Source organism: Trematomus bernacchii, unplaced genomic scaffold (genome assembly GCF_902827165.1).
Source record: "Trematomus bernacchii unplaced genomic scaffold, fTreBer1.1, whole genome shotgun sequence".
Classification (NCBI taxonomy): domain Eukaryota; kingdom Metazoa; phylum Chordata; class Actinopteri; order Perciformes; family Nototheniidae; genus Trematomus; species Trematomus bernacchii.
The window spans coordinates 14895530-14914871 of NW_022987720.1; the positions used below are offsets into that span (position 1 = coordinate 14895530).

Genomic DNA, 19342 nt, shown 5'->3' on the forward strand with positions numbered 1-19342 from the left:
AGTGTTTACTGTAAGAGGCCTAATTGAAAGAACAGAGACGCTGGCAGCATAGATAGTATCTTAGGTTTTACGATCGACATGTTGAGTTCTTTAATTTCTTTGACAGGAATTGTCTGTTTATTTATCTTCGTCTCTTCCTTATTCCACAATTCTACTTCTTTGTCCTCTTGACATTTTCTCAGCCGCACATGTGTCTGGCCCTTAAAAAACCTCCCTGCAGTGAGGCAAATATAACTTGTTAGTAGGTTCCATATAATCTCAAAGTTGCTTCCAGGTGCATCTGATTAGCCCATCAAAGGTAAGGGCTTTTAAAGGGTCTGGACCACTTCTACTGTTTCCAATGTCGGGGAGGTTGGGTGTGTGAAATATTGAGCCGATAGTTTAAACTAGAGAGAGTCTACAGCCTTGCTAGCTGCTCTGTGAGGCTTTACTAAGACACAGTGGTGCTTTGAGCTGAACGCTAACAGTCACCATGCTATGTAAACATGCAGATGTTTAGCTTGTATAATGGATACCATGGTCAGCAACTTAGTTTGCCGTGTTATTATGCTTACATATGTTAATTAGCACTTGACACAAAGTACAGCAGAGGCAGATGGGAACATCATTAGTCTTAAAAGTATTTGGTGAACAAAGTATGTATACCTGATAATGGGTCTAAATGAAAAATTCAGGGGATTTCCAATTACAATTCATTGTGATTTTCAATGGCACATGAGTGTACCAAATCTCATAGTAATTAATCCAATATTTGGTGAAACACTAACAAATAATAATCTCAACCTCATGAGTCTAAATTAAAAGTAATAGAATCGCCTAATTGTCATTAGTCACTGATCCTCTTTGGACCATACATTTCTGTAAACATTGGATGTCAATCCATCCAGTGTTTTTTTTTTTTAAATAAATGTTAGTCCCTACCAAAGTGGTGGAGCCACAGATCGACATTCCTATCTACAGTGTTTTGTTATTGCCCAAAAAAGGCCCTGTTTTTTTCCCACTGTACCAAAAAAGAGTTTTCACTATTACAAATCACAGTCCAACATTGGTGCACACATCCACACATGTACCACACTGGGTAGACATACCAGAATACAAATGTGTCTGAACACACACAGACAAAAGGTCGTGCCCTGAAATGAGCAGACAGGACCTCAGTCTCTGCTGTGTTGTGACAGTTGAAACAGCAGTGGGTGTCTGCATGGACTGACATGTGAACAAAACCCCACAAGTCCCTGCAGGTGTGTCAGCTCAAGTCGGAGGAGTAAGAAACCAAACCATGTCAGGTGTCCGGCCCAGACGGACGCAGAATTACCTCAACTTTTATTCCCGATGGGGCCAATTCTTCTTAAACCAAACAGTGAGGTTTTGACCAGGTCTGTATTTAGCAGCTGTCCAAATTGATTACACAAACGTTGTTAAGAGGCACCATCTGTCAGGAGAAATACAATAACAAGGTATTTTGAACATCAGGTTTTAGATGTAAAGAGGTTAGGGAACCTACTGTATGCTCCACTGTTAACTTTATTTCAATCCCTGCACTTTATTTCACTTCACTAGAATAAGTTTATAAACATCCACAACCACCAAGTCCTTCTCCTGCCTCACCAAATTGGTAAATAAACTGTATCTAATTTTGCCTGTTGTGCTGAGACCAGAACATAACGATGGTGTGGTTTGTTTGCAAGGCGGCATGGAGGCTGGAGGTTATTTTCTCGGTGCAGACATGCTCTCAGCCCTGCAGAGGGGGAAATGCAGTGGGGTGGAATAGAGAGCTTTTTAAAAGGCAGTGAATAAAAGCTTTGACATCCCCTCTGCCCTGTGTCCCCGCCGCCGCTCCTATTTTGTGTTTCCTCCAGCCGCCCTCATGCCACTGTTTCTACCAGAGCACGTAGAGATGCAGCGAACGCAATTAAGGCTGATGTAATGAAATCACACTGTGCTCTGGTTAATGGAGATGTTGGTGAACGGGGTCAGAGGGTGGACTGTGAGTGTGTATGTGCAGAGAATAGCGGCAGCTGTCGGGCGTTGCTTTTACAATTTTCAAATGGACGAACATCCTCACTACTCTCAGGTTAAAGACCTTTTATTGAAGTGTATATTACACTCCTATAAAACTACCCCACTTAGATATGATGTTATCTCATCAATCTAAAGTATCTATTTGACAGAGATATTACAGTGGATTAAAGTGTCTGCATACCACATTTTCTTGATTAACCTCGTAAAAAAAGTGTTTAGTCTGGCTGATGGAAGTGATTACATCTCAACCTTTTAGAAGTTGCCAAGAACAACAGCTAACAAATTACCTTGAATAAGTTCTTTATAAGGGTAAAAATAACGTTCCACTGCATGTCGAATAATAAATGTAAAAACCCATTCCACCCAACATCACAACACTTCATTATGCTGCGAACAACCTTTTTCAGCTGCACCTCGGTGCAGAATCCCATAGATTAAATATCCATTGACATTTGATTTCGGCATCATATCATAGCAAGCCGCTGACCTCTGGTCAGTGCAGCGTGAGTCAAACCGCCGTCTCATTATAAGCTGTACTGTAGATGTCAAGCCCTCACGCACAAGACTGAGCAATTCTCCAAATCAGGAATAAAGCCCCTTCCTCGCCCCGGATGATATTCAAGTGTCTCTTGGACACAGTGATTCTGCGCCATAAATCAACCAGATAATGAAAAAGGTCCGAGCAGAAGAACCACAAGACCGGATTAATGGACCTAATGAGGTGGATATGTAGCACAGCAGCACTGGGTGGGTGGCTGTTTGGGGGGTTAACAGCATAAGGTCATTCAGCATGGTCAAAATACAAGTCTTTCTGTTACAAAATAATGAGTTATCAACCTTTATTACAGGTGGGTTGTTGTTTTTTTCGGTCAAAAGGAAGTGAACTATCCCTAATGGAAGCGGTTTCTTTTATGGATGGATTGGATGACAGGATTGATGTTATTTACAAAAAAAATGAAGGTTGAAGAAATGCAGTCAGCCTAAAGTCTATCACTGGAAGAAACTGTCATAGTTATTACATATCTGATAATTACGAGCAACCATAAATGACTTAGACTTAAGTTAAAAGGTACATCAACAAGCAGTTTGGTTTCAAGTATGGACCAGAAAAAGATGGTTTCTATATCTGAATATCATCAGCATTCGACACACACTGACATTGTAGAGATATATACTGTATTATTGTGTTGATATCCGCTCAGTAGACATTAACTGCTTGTGTGCAGATTTGGCTTAGTCTTAAATATCTTAAACTGTTGCTAGAATATTTACTGTTTGCTATTTTAAAACTACCGCCAAGGTGCTGCTCTGTTTCTGAAAGTACTGACATTTTGAAGGAGTTGTAGCTATGTGTGTTCTAACTTGGAAGTGTGGTGTGTAAACATGGAAAAACACAATGTCCAGCAGTGATTTTTTCCACTTGAAGATTAGATTTAAGTGCTTGTTTATACAAACACAAATAAAAGTATTACAGGGTATAAGTGCGTGTGCTGGCTGGAAGAGATTTATTGTAGCACAGTGCTAAGGTCTCTACCCGCCCCTCTCTCCTTCTCCACCCTCCCCTCTCCCCCTCTCAGACAGCAGCTGTAACGGGCAGGCCGTTGGTTACCGGGTCCTCTGGGGTATTAATCAGCTAACTGGCTGCCATGGAGGTGGATGAGGCTCCTTACACTGATGCACAGACTTTTTAATGAAAACTTCCTGCACAAAATGCTGTGTGTTTGAAAGACTGATTAAATTACTGCTTTGATCTCTTGAAGCCAATTTAGCTCTTCCTGCCAGATCACTCATGTATGTTTATGTGCAAACAAACATACATACAAAATGATTAATGTGAAAAATGCACAACTAAGCATGTTAAGAGGTTCATATAGCCCTTAAAAATGGACAAGAGTTAAGATGTATGATTCAGGAGCTTCAATGTTCAACTTTATTCCCCTACAACCGTTCCTTGATAATGGTTCTCCCGAAATCAGAGCAGCATTGAAATCTCTATCGGAAATAATGCAGCATTTTCATCCACTGACTGAAAGCTTCACTCAGGTGCATAATGCGTAGATCTATCTAACGGCCCCTCTGTGGCCGACGCTGGCTCCAAACTAAAATTATTATTACCGTCTCAACATTTAAAGCCTCACATATGGCTTCACCCAGAAATGATTTGTGCGGCCGGGGTTTCACACTTCAGAGCTCCGAACGTTTTAGCGAAATGATTCCAGGAGATTTTCAAAAACCCTCACCTTGGGAATTGAACTGGGGGCTCAGTGATCACATGACACTTGAGAAGCTGTAAGACTAGGTAAGAAGGTAATCATGAGATATATGATAGGAGCAAGAATCCATATCTGACAGCGTTGGCATTATCTAGGTGATTGGTGGGTGCATTTGTTGCAGTCTGTGGGTCAAATGGTCAATTAAAAAAATGTTGTCCTTGTGCTTGATCATTTCGAAGGACATTTCTTGTGGAACACCAGATAACACAAGTTGACAATAGAAGAAATGAAAAAGCATAAATTGACTTTATGTTCTACTTGGAAAAACTCCACTCATATCTGGCACCAAAGTGAGCTCACGGCACTCAAACCAGAAAACGTATTTGTCAAAATGTAATGTCACCCAGCTCTTGTGTGCACTGGTGAAACTCATCTGTAGTCCATTAAACAGCCCTCTCAGGAAGAGTACTTCAGTTTCATGGAGATGTTTTACGTCAGGGCCTGTTTGCTGTAAACTGACTATTCCCTTTTAAGAATGATACTAAATTTAGCACAGTACAGCGAGTCCATTTCCGTTATCAACAACAGAGACAGTGGCCACACTCTCAACAACCAAATGGCGCAGATAAAAAAATATCCAAACCAAATTATGGGTGAATTGAATCCCTCCTGTATAGAAGCACTTTGTACAGCAGGAAACCAGGAAGTACAACACTTAAACAAAGGAAAGAATGTGTGAAAGGGTGGAGAAGGAGAGTGGCTGATGGAGAGGTAATATAAGAGGAGGCAATGCAATGCAGGAGGGATAAGAGTAGTCTGGAGAAGTTGGTATGGAGAGGAGAGAGGGCTCTTCTTTCTCTGTAGAGGACTGTCTGGGTGAATCATGGGGTGGACCAAAGAAGCCGTCCAGTTTGAACTAATGGGGAGGGAGTTTATGGTAACACTTAAAGAACGAGATCAATAGGGGCAGTGCTTCCAGCAGAAAGGAGAAGGAGGCAAGCGCTGGCCCAACAGAGGGTCAATACCGTCCAAATAGGATCAGTTACTGTTAAAGCAGCCAGAGAGGAAGAAACAGAGGTCAATACCTGTGGCCTACACACAGGTTTGAACAATCTCACAAAATGCACAAAACTCATTTACCATTTTCAGTCGCTTTACTTTAAGTGGCACTTAAAGCAAAATAGCAACGACTGTTTTTGTGCGGATGGATTTATGTACTGCTAATTGATTTTTCCAACTAGGTTTTTCAATCTGAAATGTTAAAGGGTCCTGGAGTATGTTTTTTCCAGCAAAGGAAGTTGAGCATTGTTGTTCTGCACGCATATTGGAAGCAGGTGATCACAATGAAAAGTGGGTCAGGAATCCGACACTGGAGACCAGGTACCTTGATATGGGTATGTGCGGGCAACAAAAGTCCTTACACTTAAATGTTAACATCCTGTCCAGTGCTTTAAAGGGCCCATGTCATGGCCATTTCCACTGATCATAATTACATTGTTGAGGTATACTAAAATAGATTTATACTGTGCAATTTTCCAAACTCACATTGGTTTCGCATACAGCATCTCTGTCAAGCATGTGTATTCAGCAGTATTCACTTTCTCCACTAAACGACTCGTTGGAGCTCTTGCCCCCCCCTCCCTGTGAGCCTAGTGTGCTCCGATTGGTCAGCTCGGCCACTCGTTCTGATTAGTCAACCACCAGAGAGGCTGCGCCCATGTCAGTGCTTTTCCCGGCTGCTCTCAGCGTAACATCAGTCTTATCATGGCGTCGGTACAGCGGTATATTTTATATACATATATATTTTTAACTGTTGTTATAGAAGAGTGTGACGGCCCCAGGGCCTTTGTCTTACGATGGGGTGGAGCTGAAGAGGGTAATCAGCACGATCACGGACACCTCCGGACACTACGGCCCCAGTCTCTCTCCAAAGCGGCTGCAGGAAGACTAACTCTGCGATCCTCTCAACGTATCTTTGCATTTACCACAATAAATGTGCCGTGGTTTTGTAAACTCGTGTATGTCTCCTTGTCTTTGTGGCCTACGAGCTACTCTCATAACAAAGAGTAAGTTATTTTTACCCGTTATAAACTACTACTGTTTGATGAGAAATCAAATCATGGTTTGCTATATATGAATTCAGGGAAGAAAGGATAGGCCTACTAAGTATTTCCATTAAACTTTATTTTTAGAAATGTACAAAATGAACATAAATATACATATATACACGGTATATCATCCATTCCTCCTCCTCTTGCCTGCGCACAGCCGGTGCGGTGCGGTGCCTTTTAGCACCCTCAGTAGAATCCCTTCCCCGTCATGGATTGTCCGCCAGGATCTGGCTGGACGAAATCAAATGCAAATCACAAAATATTAGAGAAACTTAGTTGTTTTAGATTCGTTAGTAGTAGTTGTGTAATGAACAGCTTGCCTGCTAATATGCTAACCTAGCTTTGTTTACCTTGGTAGCTAACACGATATGAACGTTAGCTTGGAGGAAAGGCAACTATAATGCAGTGTAATAAAACTACTATGAACAAAAGCTAGTGGTTCATATTAGGCTAGCAATAACGTGTTTATAATTGCAATCGTATACGGGTATTCTGCTACCATACAATGTAACTTGCATGAATACATTGTTTTGCGCTAGCATACAGCTAGCCTCGTTAGCTACATGCAGTATATGTACGGTCACAATGTACGGTAAACCGGAGTATACTGTATGAGTATTCCGTGTGTGTGACTGCAGACATTCTCCTGCCATGACAAACATGTAAGGCCATCTGCTGACATTGTAGTTGATATATTTAAACGCTAGCAACGTAGCATCACAAAAATGTTTTTCTGACCAAAACTAGCTCAAGCTCCGTGTGTTAGATCGCTACGCCAGCTATAATGTAATTACGTTTCGCGACTGACCGGCAAATCACCCGCAGTATACTGTCAATAGGTATTTTGTGTGTGAATGCAGACATTCTCCTGCTATGAGATACATGTATGCAAGGCCATCTGCTGATATTAGAGTTGATATATGGAAACTCTAGCAACTTAGTTAGCACAGTTAGCACTGTGTCAATGGCTTAGCAGTCCAACACAGTTTACACATTTAAACAGTCTTGTTTGATAAATACACAAATAACAATGCAAACTTACAGGTTGTATACCCAGATCTTCCCCTGCTCCAAACGGTCCAAACAAGCTGTGCATATCCGGCCTCAAACTGGGCAATGTTTTGGAAGCTTTCGTCTGTGAAATGCCGGTTCTTCGAACCTCTGGAGGAGGAACACGCCGCTGCTGGTGTGGCCATAGCTCTTCGGGATTGGTCCATTTCGTTCCGGGTACCGCATGACATCAGGCGGTACCCGGAACTAAATGGAAGACTCAAATGGGCAGTGACGTATCTCCAACGAGGCGTTTTGGGGAGGTATTTTCTGTGTTAGAGTTTTACTCGCTACAGGGTGTACTTTGAGGGTTTTGACTCTGCACACCGTTTACATGCATAAAAACCTTCATAACACACAAGGGGACGGGTAATAACCGGAAAAGCATGACATGGGAGCTTTAAGTCACTTTGGAATTTTACAATATAAACTAAGACCACAATTGTTCCCTTATAACAAAGGGCTGTGAATGCCAAAACATGACCATAAAAAAAATGGGATAAAGCTTAGCTTATATTGTTTTGCTAGGGCGGATATTGTAGAGAAACTTTTAACGATACATTTCAGCAATATCGCTTTGTGGCCAGCCAGAAATGACACTGTTTTTACATTACATTATTAGAAGGCGGGGTTACACTATGATCCCTTGAAAATGTTTTTGCTTGAACAAATGATGGATATACTGGGATAAGGGATGACGACATTTTCTACAAAATATGCATATAGAAAGTCTACTAAAGCTAGGGGAAAGAAAATCATTGTTACAGTTTGCAAAGATCCAGTACTAGCTGTTTGTGATGTGACGGGAAACATACTTTTCCACATAAAAGTTGGATGTGAACATTTCAATCAAACACTTCCAACAGCTATACTTTCTGCTTCACTAAGAAGACCTGCTCCATGTCAGATTCACACCTTCACCCCCAGAGGAGACCCTTCATTTGTCAATCAGACTTTCTCCTGACCCTTAACAGCATTGAGAAGGGGCTACAAGATGCGGGCCGGATTCAGATTTGAGTCTGTGGGGCTTTAGTCCATTAACATATAGCTAATATTGTAATCTGTTGGTGGATGAAGACTGATATTTAAACAGTGGGGTTAAAGATTTGGACATGAATGAACAGTCCTGTTTTTTCTGCTCTAGCCTTTCCAACATGAATGTTTTGCTGTCTTCTTTCAAACTAAAAAGAACATGTTTTACTTATTACAATGGAGGATCGACTATTTTTTGTTGTTTTGAACTTATGACACAAGTCTGGATCCAAGGCCTGTCTCTCTCTTTGTACTGTACTACATTGTAGTCAGCCAGTGCCAACCTTTATGAATGTGGATATCATCAGGATTTAGTGTGGGAAAACTAGAACCTGGGATAATATCCAAATAACTGGAGAAGTTCATGGAGTGTCTGAGAGGACATAAAGTAAATGAAAAAAGGGGCTGAAGCAGTCAAATATTTTATGATTTAAAATGGCCCACCAGCAAGAGTGGTTTGCTTAATATACATAGGGTCCCACACAGAATATGGCTCTCCTACCCCCCCAAAACCCCAGCTTTAAACTAAGATAATCCTCCTGGAATTTGTGTGGGTGATCTCCAGCTGTGGGCACCAAGAATCATGACCACCTTCCACGCCAGCGCCCAAGCCTGAGTGTGTCTTAAGTGTGCATGCTGGATTCAGCTGTTTTTTGATAGAACACAGAAGGAAAGAATTGCCATTTACAACTAAATTAAAAAGTAGTCAAAATGTTCATTTAATCCTTTAATGTTTTACAGTAACACTAGAACAGGAAGAATTTAAGCATTGGGAGGTAATCTTCCTTCACTCCTTTGATACGTTTGAATAGCTTAAGTTTAAAGGCAATGTGATGCACACATGGAACATGTCAATGTCATGGCACCTCCATTATTGTACACTGCAGTCACTGTGTTCTGGAAATGAGTTTGAGGAAGAATCACTGACACGAGACAAAAGGTGTGAAGTACCAAGTGTGTGAACAATATGGCCGCCTACAGTATTTCTCTGGGTTTCCAGACTGACTTCAAATGTTAGCACTTTACGGGTCACATGAAAAGAAAAGACCCAAGGCCATTACGACATGATTGGTTCAATACATTTTGGTTTAGCCTCTTTTTTTTTTAAGCGATTTTAATGAAAAGTTCCATATTCAAGGACTGGTGGGGCTTTATGTCTGCTTGTGATCTACAGGGGAACCCTTTAATTCATGAGGTAATTTGATGAGGGGTCAATGCTTTCCATGCACAGACACAATAAAAAGTCCAATAAAGTAAAGTCCTATATTATTATATCCTGTGTAAACTGGGGATGCAGGCAGTCAAGATGTACATTGAGGCTGGAAACATATGCTGCGTATCAAAGTGGAGTTACCTGTCTGTCCCTCTGCAGTTTGGCATGTGTTTGGCCTTAGTTTGGGAGGACTGGGACCTGCTGTCGTGGGTGATGGAAGAGTGTTGAGCACCGGGGGGAGGAGAGGGTGATGACAGTGTTTAATCCTTCACTGGCACAGGCCTGCTGTCCACCTCACTGCCCCTGTGGTAAAAAAAAAGAAGAAGGATGAATTAGATCGAACTCTTAACCCTGCCACTGAGCACAAAGACACTTGGGAAGAAGGAAGCTGAGAAGAGGGCAGTGAAATACATGCATGTGGGGGTAAAAGCGCTGAAATAGATGTCTGGATGGACATCAATGTTATGTTCTCATGAGCTGGGTCTTAAACATAATTCCCACTACTCCCTTCCAGTCCCTTCGGTCTTACTGTACTCAATTAAATGCTCACTAAATCCAACATGGACCCCTTGTTTCGCTCTGCTGTACACAACACTGTGCCCAGCTAGATGTAGGGCATGTCTGTTTCACTTTAAAGATCCAAACCTTTTATTACAAGAGTTCGGGCCAGCCAGGGGCCGCTCCTGGGAAAGCCATTAGGAGGTGTGTGTGAGCAGAGCCAGCCTCGGTGCAGTTACAGTAGTGCAGGGCTCTGTCTAATGACTGGAAAGGCCTGTCTCTGTATTGTAATGTAGGCACGAGTTACCTAATCTTCAGGGTGACTTTATAAGGTGTCCTTTCAACCCGGTTGGAGCAGGGATAATGTTAAACATGTCAGGGACAAATCCTTATAAAGACCTGCAGTTTGACCGAGAAGTGACGGCAGATTGACATGCAACACTCGGATCAAACTTGTAAGGTCAGTCCCTCCATTAAGAAGATTACATGTTTTATTGTTACGCGACATTTTACATTCCATGGCAACAGTGATTGGGCTGTAAATCCACTGATGATGGGAAGAACGCTGCAGCAGAGAGGGATGTAGAAGGGGAGTGGGAGATGAAGAGGGGGGCTGCAATTAGAGAAGTGAAAGACCACCAGGGCGGCTGCTGCCCAAACTCTCAGCTGCCACATATTTAAAGTATTCAGAGAGAAGTAGCAGCAGTACCAAAGTCAATGACAGTGAGTGAGAGTGAGAGAGGCAGATTGCAATTTGAGTTGTACAAACATATTTGAGGTGCTCTGGAGAAAGAAACCATCTTATTGGTTGAGTTGAAGCTCAGTGGGTAAATAAAAGAAAGAAAGAAACCCAGGGTCAATTCATACAGAACAATAGGTACTTCTGAAAAAAAATGTTTTAGTATAAACTTTGCTGTGTTTGCTGACATGAAGGTTTTACTGTTTATAAAAGTCACTGAGAGGAAAGAGTCTTGATTCTAGTCTCCTAGTGTTCATAACAAGCAAGACTGAGTTCACTTGGGAGTACCTACAACAATCACAATAATATATTCAGTAGACAGAGTGGAGAGTGAACAACTTCTGCTGCAGCACATCACTTTTTCAAGAGAATTTGATAAAGATTAGATCAAACTTTATTGTCATTGCATAGTGTACAATTAAATACAGTTTGCATCCAACCAGAAAGTGCAAATAGTAATAAAGCGCATTAGTTTCCAATGAATTCACAGAACAAACCACAATCTTTAACTATATATGTACATTACACTGTGCAGTAATGGGGCCTATTATTATACTGTACATGTAATTGTATATGCTGTAAGGTCAAGAACAGGATTGTCCTTGGATGGTAAAATAGAATTAACTGTCCATTGATTATATTTAGTCACATGTCAATGTCATGTAACCATACCAAGGTAGAGGTTGAGGTCTTTTATGTAATCTAGATTTAAGAGATAGCAATAGTGACAAGAGGGACATTACAAAGAAGATAATAGCATTATAACACTATATGTACTGTTGAGAAACATGCATAGGTTCAAGGTTTAGCTTTATTGTCCTCATACAGTACAGGGTCGCACATTGATACGCAGCTTAAAGCTCCCTCCATTCTACACACACAGAATGGCACAATCATAATCCCGCCCCTACACCCACATTGAAAACTATTGCCAGTTCTTGTGGAGGGTCCGCCATATTCCCAACCACTAAGTGGAGAGTGAGAGTGGGTTATAAAACCCTCTAACAGGCAGTATACATAAATGCTAACTCTTTGTGTACCAAATAAACCATTGTGTACAAATAGTTCTGTGCAAACATGAACCTGTAAAACGAAGATAAACATTTCATAATGTCATACAGGCGTCAACAACTAAAAGGTTATAACTTATTCAATCAAGGTATCAATCAGCGTTCTGTGGAAAATAAGGGTGAAGTTTAATAATAGTGATGAATAAAATAGTTGAACAAAAGCTCAGGAAACACTGAAGTTAACCAGGAGCAGCAGCAAATACAGTGTGGAATAAATACTTACAAAAGTAATGCAACAAGGTGTGACCTCATCCAAGTCATAATTGAGGGATTGACAACTTTTTGTATTCACTGCTTGCCTGTATGAAGCAAATATCCCTACATTTAATGCGTTTTTACCCCTCTTGAACTTTATTATCAAGATCCAGTTTTCATTCACCAGTCGTAGAGCAGAGAGACAGTAGTCTCTGCAACAAAAACAAATACAAAACATACATTTAGAGTTAAAGGTAGGGTAGGTAAGTTTGAGAAACCGGCTCGAGATCGCTAGAATTTGAAAATACACAACCGGAGAAAATCTGCCACTTCCTTACAGAGCCCCTCCTCCAACACACACGAACGCGCACATGACCAATGAGGGCACGAGATAAGTTTGTGCACAGATGGAAGGCTGACACGCAGGTAGGCCATCCAGTTATTTTAGCCGGGCCGTGCTTTTTACAGTACTACGGCTTCCACAGATGACATTTTTTTATGGATTTTTTGTCAAAGCACTTAAGATATTCATTGCTATCGGGATGTTAAGAGCATTCCATTGAATATAACAAAAAGTGTATCTCGAGCCGGTTTCTCAAACTTACCTACCCCACCTTTAATGGTTTTCGAGCTGATTGAAACAAATTCCTTGCTACTGAGGGTCTGTCAGGAGCCATTGCCATTATAACCTGGGGTTTCCTGCCTTGATGGGAGAAGCACCAAGTAGCTTTTCGGCCCTTGGCATTGCAGCAGAACAAGTCATCTTTAATGACGGTTTTACTGCTTATTCAACTAATTAGTGTTTGCTTAAGATGGAAACTCTAGCTTCAGTTGGGACTCTTTACATTCTTCTCGCTCACAGTTGCTGTTGACCTTTTGGTTGGACATCAGGAAAGCAGAAATCCAAAGCGATTAATATGTTTACTTAAAGCACAGACCGCTGATTGATACCTTGATTGATTGAGTTGGGAGCAAATTACATGAATCCGAAGATCAGCGCTTTTCAAACAGTGTAAACAAGCCATTACCACTGAGCCTTTCCTTCCTTATAAAGCTCAAGTAGAAATACAGGTAGAGCTCTCTTTCACATTTGTAATTCATATCCTGCTGTCTTTCAATTTGTCTAAGGTCTACCTTTGGACCACAGGCAACCCCCTTAATGACTTGAGGTGACCTTTCTAATGGGCAGGGGCATCGTCGAATGGACATCACCATCGGTTCTCCATCATGGCTGAGAAAATAAAGAGGAAGGAAGTGACAACCTGGAAAAGGTTGATGCTTCCCATATGTCAGAGTTACTGGGACTTGGTTCTAATCATGGCATAGCCTGGAGACGTGTATGGTAAGACAAACTTTTAAATAACCAAATCACTGGTAGTATTCCCATGACGGCTATTAATATACACAAGAGAAATGATGATGAATAAATGATGAGCGGAAGAGACGATTAGATGAGACGATCCACCCAAGGGAAGAAATCTAAGACATTATTATACCTACAAATATTCTCAGTTGAAGCTGGCACATGTTTAGGTTTGAGTTACTGTATTGCTACCTCTTTAGGAAACCCTCTGCCCTTTGAGCTGTAATGCTATTTTAAGGCAACACTATTTACATTTCAAGCATTTAGACAAGTGTGAAATGATGTGTACGTGTGTTAATGGTCCTTACAGCATCACATCAAATTAGAGCGGTAACCAGGTATCAAACTCACCCAGGAGCAGCACATTAAACAACGTGTGTTAACCACGCACGCAGGTATTATCACAGGAGGAATGCAAGATCACCATTAGCTTTTTCTGGTTTCCTCCAGTTCCTCTCATGTGAGGACAATCAGTTGTTACGAGCATGTTTTCACAGCATCCACTCAAATGCCAGTAAGCCAGAACAAAAGGAATTCCAGTTTAATAATCTGCCACTTAGTCAGCTGATATAGAAAATTCATAACAAATCTAGTAAAACAACATCCTTGACGTGACAACTTAATAGAAATTTGACAAATTACTTGTACATGATATATTGCCACATGGCTATATAGCGACGACATGGTATTTTATGTGAAGTCGCTCTTCACTGTTAATAACCTTGCTGGCCTTTATCCTGTACTTGTAGCTCAAATCCCATCGCAAAGCAATTACAAGTTTGAGGCTCAACACATGTTGTAGGGCTTGAACACTGTTCTTATTATCTTGCTGTACAGCAGGATATCAGTCACGAAAAAGCACGGTTCACAGCATTACTTTGAGACAAAGTCCAGCACCGTCCCCTTCAGAGTTAATGCTCTCTGGGCTGCATTATTGCTTGCTCAGTGGGTCATAACAGAATTTCCTGAAACCCAGAGGCCATCAAAGCTCACCTGTCTGCAGGCTGAGTGAGAAAACCCTTTTAGACTGGACCTCAGGCTGTCAGTGTGGATTATACAGCCTGTGTGTCTGATAGGCATGGGACAGGCCCCCCACCCTTCTCCTAAAGCCTGGTTAATGGCTAATGCCAGACCTGGTGTCTGACTCATGCCCTGCCTGAAAGAAAAACATCCATTTTGATCCACATGATTGTCAGAAATAATCCTTTGTGCAGATTGGTACTGATCAGTCTCACAAATACTGCCATTTATACATTATGATATTGAATAAACTGGGAAATAAGTATTGAAAAAGGAAACTTTGGAATATAGTATATTTTATCTGCAAGCAAGTGCATAACGTTTTTATTGCTAAACATATTGGCAAACATGAGTTTAACAATTGCTTCCCGACGTTGGAAACAATTTACAAAGCAATATTAAATCCACTTGCTGGCCTGTTTTAAGCTTTTCACCAAAGCAAATCGTCTACTTTTGCATATAGCGTGTACATTTGCAGATATTTTGAACTTTCCATTATTCTTAGCACTTTAAGGACTAGTATCAACCATTGGCTTTGGCAGTGGATTCCACTGAAGGTGGATTCATAGATTATGTTTTGCCTATTGTTGAAATTGTTTTGTAAATGCTGTTTCAAAGAATAAACTGACAAGATTTACTGTTATGCCAACAGAGTCCCGAGTCAGACTAGCCCTCAAATACAAGTGCACTCTGAATTTGATCTGATTTGGTTTTCCATCACTGGATGAAAACATCGGAGTCTCTTTGCTCACCAGATGCTCCTTTCTAGTCCCATATTTAAATCAGCTCTTCACAAATCCATGTTGTGTTGGCAAGTAGGCAGTTACAAATGAGGAGTAGCATGCCTACTGGCATACCAAGACATTCAGCTACAAAATGCATCAAGTCGACTCTCAGAGAGACAGGCAGCACAATACATCTTTCACCACCCCAAACTTCTCTTGTGCTAGTTTCTTCTCATTGTGAAGTCACTAAGATCTTATTTAAATGTATTTGAAAAAGGGCCATTTCTCCCAGCAGAATCATTGATGCTTTTTCTTAAATATCCCTCAAAGAGCAAAGCCGTGTCTTTAAAATCGAACAGCGCAGTATGACCATAAATACAGTTTTTCTGACTGAAATAACTCAAGGCGCTATAAATGTTGCTGATTCTCAGCATGTCTTTCAACCAGCAAATACAATGGCAAAGCATGTCCAATTTGACAGCGGGATGTAAAACAAAGTTCACGACTTGGGTGAGTGAGAGCGCTGCCAACATGTAATAAAAATGTCATCGCTGGCACATACATATGGTGTAACACCACAGAGATTGTCACTTAACAGTAGAATATGAGCTATAAATTAGTTCATCATGACGTCTGCTGCCTTGTGTTTGTGAATTATGGGGGTGAGCTGTTAGCAGTGATCTGAGAGAGGCGATCCTGACGGCTTCTTCTTGGGGTCAGCACACTCAGCAGAGCCCAGTAAACCGTCCTTCCCACAGGCTGGGATTTTAATGACAGAGGTGGGAGATGCGGGCTCCACACCTGGACATCATCCAGAATGACATTCCCCTGTTGCTGCCTGTAAAGAATGGCTGCCTGTGAACTGCATATGGAGGAGTCAATTATTTTACTGTACACCAGTGTGTGGGCGTTCAAGATCTGTGAGAGTGAACCACTTGAGCTGGGCTCTAGCATTGATGTCAGTGAAGCGTAATATCAACACTGTCAAACGTCTTTGTGTTTGTGTTTGTTGTTGAAACCAAAGGTGATGGTTAGGGTTAGGGTGTTTATTTCATCAACGGTGCGGGTATACCACTAAAGCAAGCATGTTTATGGAATTTGGACAGATGTACATTGACAGAGTAAATGACACAACAGTAGAACTTACACACAGACACACACTTGCGCACATAATTGGACACACATCTGCGACACTGCCGTTGTTGCTTATCAACAATACCCCATATATATCGCAGTTGTCTCATCTCTGTTAAATGGGAAGAATTCAGTTGAAAGAAACACAAATAAAATGGGACAATACAATCAATGTTTGTAAATGAAGACAAATCCCTCCCAAAGCGCACCACCGCCATGATTTACAGTCTGGAAAACATCCAATGACAATAAACTGGAGATTAATGCTGTTGGCTCTAGTTTTCTGAGTTTTTTTTTTTACCTAAACTGTGCTAAATTAAACAGTAGATCCACCAGTAACAAAACAAATAGAGATCCCCTTCTAGAAAAACCTGCTGGTGCTTTTAAATCCCCATGTCTATGTTTTGATTACTCTTCTTGGTATATCTGTAATATTAGTTGACATGCATAAATAATCTTCTCTGGGTTTAATGGAGGCATTATTGATCTTGTGGGGAGATTCACTCTTCTCTTCCTCGCTTCACAGGGAGGTCAAATGTCAGGGGCTACTGAGCAGCATCGATGCATCTGAGGCTCAGTCAATTTTGTTTAATGGAAGGATGTGTTAGAGTTGACTGTAGACTCACTTAGAGATTAGTTTAGGGCGTCTATAAATGTTGATGAAGAGTGGGTTAAAGCTCCTTTTCTGGTGTCCCCTACGCAGACTGAAGGACTTAGGGGGGGGGGGGGGGGAGTAAGAGGACAAAGTAGTATTCAATCCATCTGGCATACAAATTAATTCCAGGCACGAGTGGATGTTTTAGAGTAACACATATTCAATAAAAATGGACTTTTACATGCCAACATGTATTTTCCGCATGGGAATACATTTAATTCCACATTCTTTGGTGAAGGTGAAGCCACAACATGCAAGCACGGGAAAGGGATGCCAGGGTGAGGACATTTTCCCATTGGCTAAAAAAACTTGCAGCGCTTGCGATTACACTGGAACATTTTACAAGCAAAATGTATAGGCAGTGATGCTCAGGTTTAATCCCTGCGCCACATTGCCGCTCCAACTTGGTTTTGGTCCCATTCTCCACATGGCCTTATACCAAACGTTTAAAGATTGATTTATCATTGTTATCTGGTTTCCTTTAGCATTGGGTTTAAATCCGAAATATTGACACATTTAGTTTTCTGCTGCAACTTTTTTGCAGCAACACAAAGTGGGTTTATAATTGTCATGTCTTGTGTACTGATAAGTATTGATATTTTTATTATTGAACAAATAACAGGTTGTTTTTTTTATGATACGAAACATCAACATATGTATTTAAAAAAAGAAAAAAACATTTAGGATTTGGTTAGGTTGATTGTTTTACTGTACACACACCTCAATGTTACACAATTCTGCAAATGGTTATTCACAATTTCCCCTAATCTGGAGCGAGATGCTAAATAAACGTGGAGGTCAAATATTAAGGTTTCAAAATATCGAAAAAAACAAACGTTTATGCAAATTATGATGAAGGAGATGCATTTTATTGAGTAATACTGAATCAAAACATATTTTTTGTTTATTTAAATCATTTAGGAACTCCACAAGACACACTGGGTGTTTCTCAATCTCGAGTACGCTTGTTTGGTAGCACATGTCTTCCGAGCGTCTTGCTTCAGAAGCGAGGCAAGAATACTTCCTGGCATTCGGAAAACGAAGAGTGGAACAGGCTAGCAAGTGTGCAGGTGTGCGTCATATGAGAGGCCCCGCCTTACATTTTCCGCCACAGATTTGCCGTGCGCAAAGCATTGTGGGGATTTTAAGACCGCGGAGTCTACACATGTGCAGCCTCGAAATTTCTCCAAACGAAGTGCGCCGGGCTCGGTAGAATTCCAAGTATGCTGGACATTGGAACAGTACTTCGGCTGCACTCGATTACGTAGTATGCTTGAAATAGTGGCTCTGAAGCAGCTTTACTCGAGATTGAGAAACACCCACTATCTTGTTGGACTTATTCTTTAGTCACATGACTACAGCTCCCGCCAGTGAGCACACTGACTGATTTGCAGGTTTTTCCTACCTTTAGGCCAAATGTGCATTTAATAGATGTCCTCATATTGACTATTATTTGACATTTTTGTTCCAACATTAGAAACATGCATCTGTATTTGACCTGAAAAGGTGATATTTTCCGTATGAAGGTTGTCTGGTGTTCTCACTAGAGTTTTGACGGTTTAATATTTATGTTCTTGGGACTCTTCCATGTGCATGTTCCTTCCATTATCACCTCCATACTGCTCCCCCACCGCCATCTCCTGTCCCACAAACTGCAGTTAGGAGACAGCCTCAATCTGCAGCCACAATGGAAATCTGCCCGAATATGTCGTTTTCCACATAACTGCACTCTATCAGTGAAAACACACGTTACAGCACTTGCTCTAGACTGAGCTTTTATAAACTGTCACATGGTAGAGGTCAGCTTTTCACTGGGTTCATAGTAACTAAGGTCCTGTAAACTGTGTCACATGTATTAGTCCCAGATGATTGAGATGAGTGATGGATTATTCATCCTGCAGGCTTTCATGAACTCAAGTAAAAAGCAAGATTTCCACTGGTACAAAGCTGTAAAAAGAGTTTAATATCCTACTCAGGACAACCAATCTCCTAATGCAAAGTCATTGTAATTGCATTTTGAAAAATAATTGACATTTCATTATTGAGAATGGGCCAATTTGCATTTTTTAATAACAATGCTGTGAATATAAAGCAACATCGTCCAACATCGTCCAACATCGTCCAATACTTTTCAATGGGTACAATGGTGGTTAGATGAATTTGGTTAAAAATAATAAAACACTCAACATTGCATTCATGCTGTAAAAACATACAAATAAATAAAAGATTCAGTCTGTAAAACCTCATCGAGAAATTGAGTGTAATCATGTTTTGTCCAAAAAAACCAAATGAGAATTAAAAA

General features: G+C 40.9%; 1 long non-coding RNA gene across 1 annotated transcript in view; it reads right to left on the reverse strand.

Annotated features, from left to right (window-relative positions):
- The window catches only part of LOC117493328, an 81646-nt gene that overhangs the window by 29303 nt on the left and 33001 nt on the right, over positions 1-19342 (reverse strand). Inside the window, exon 2 of the long non-coding RNA XR_004556960.1 lies at positions 9783-9944. This is a non-coding gene — a long non-coding RNA (uncharacterized LOC117493328). The remainder of the gene's footprint in view (positions 1-9782; positions 9945-19342) is intronic.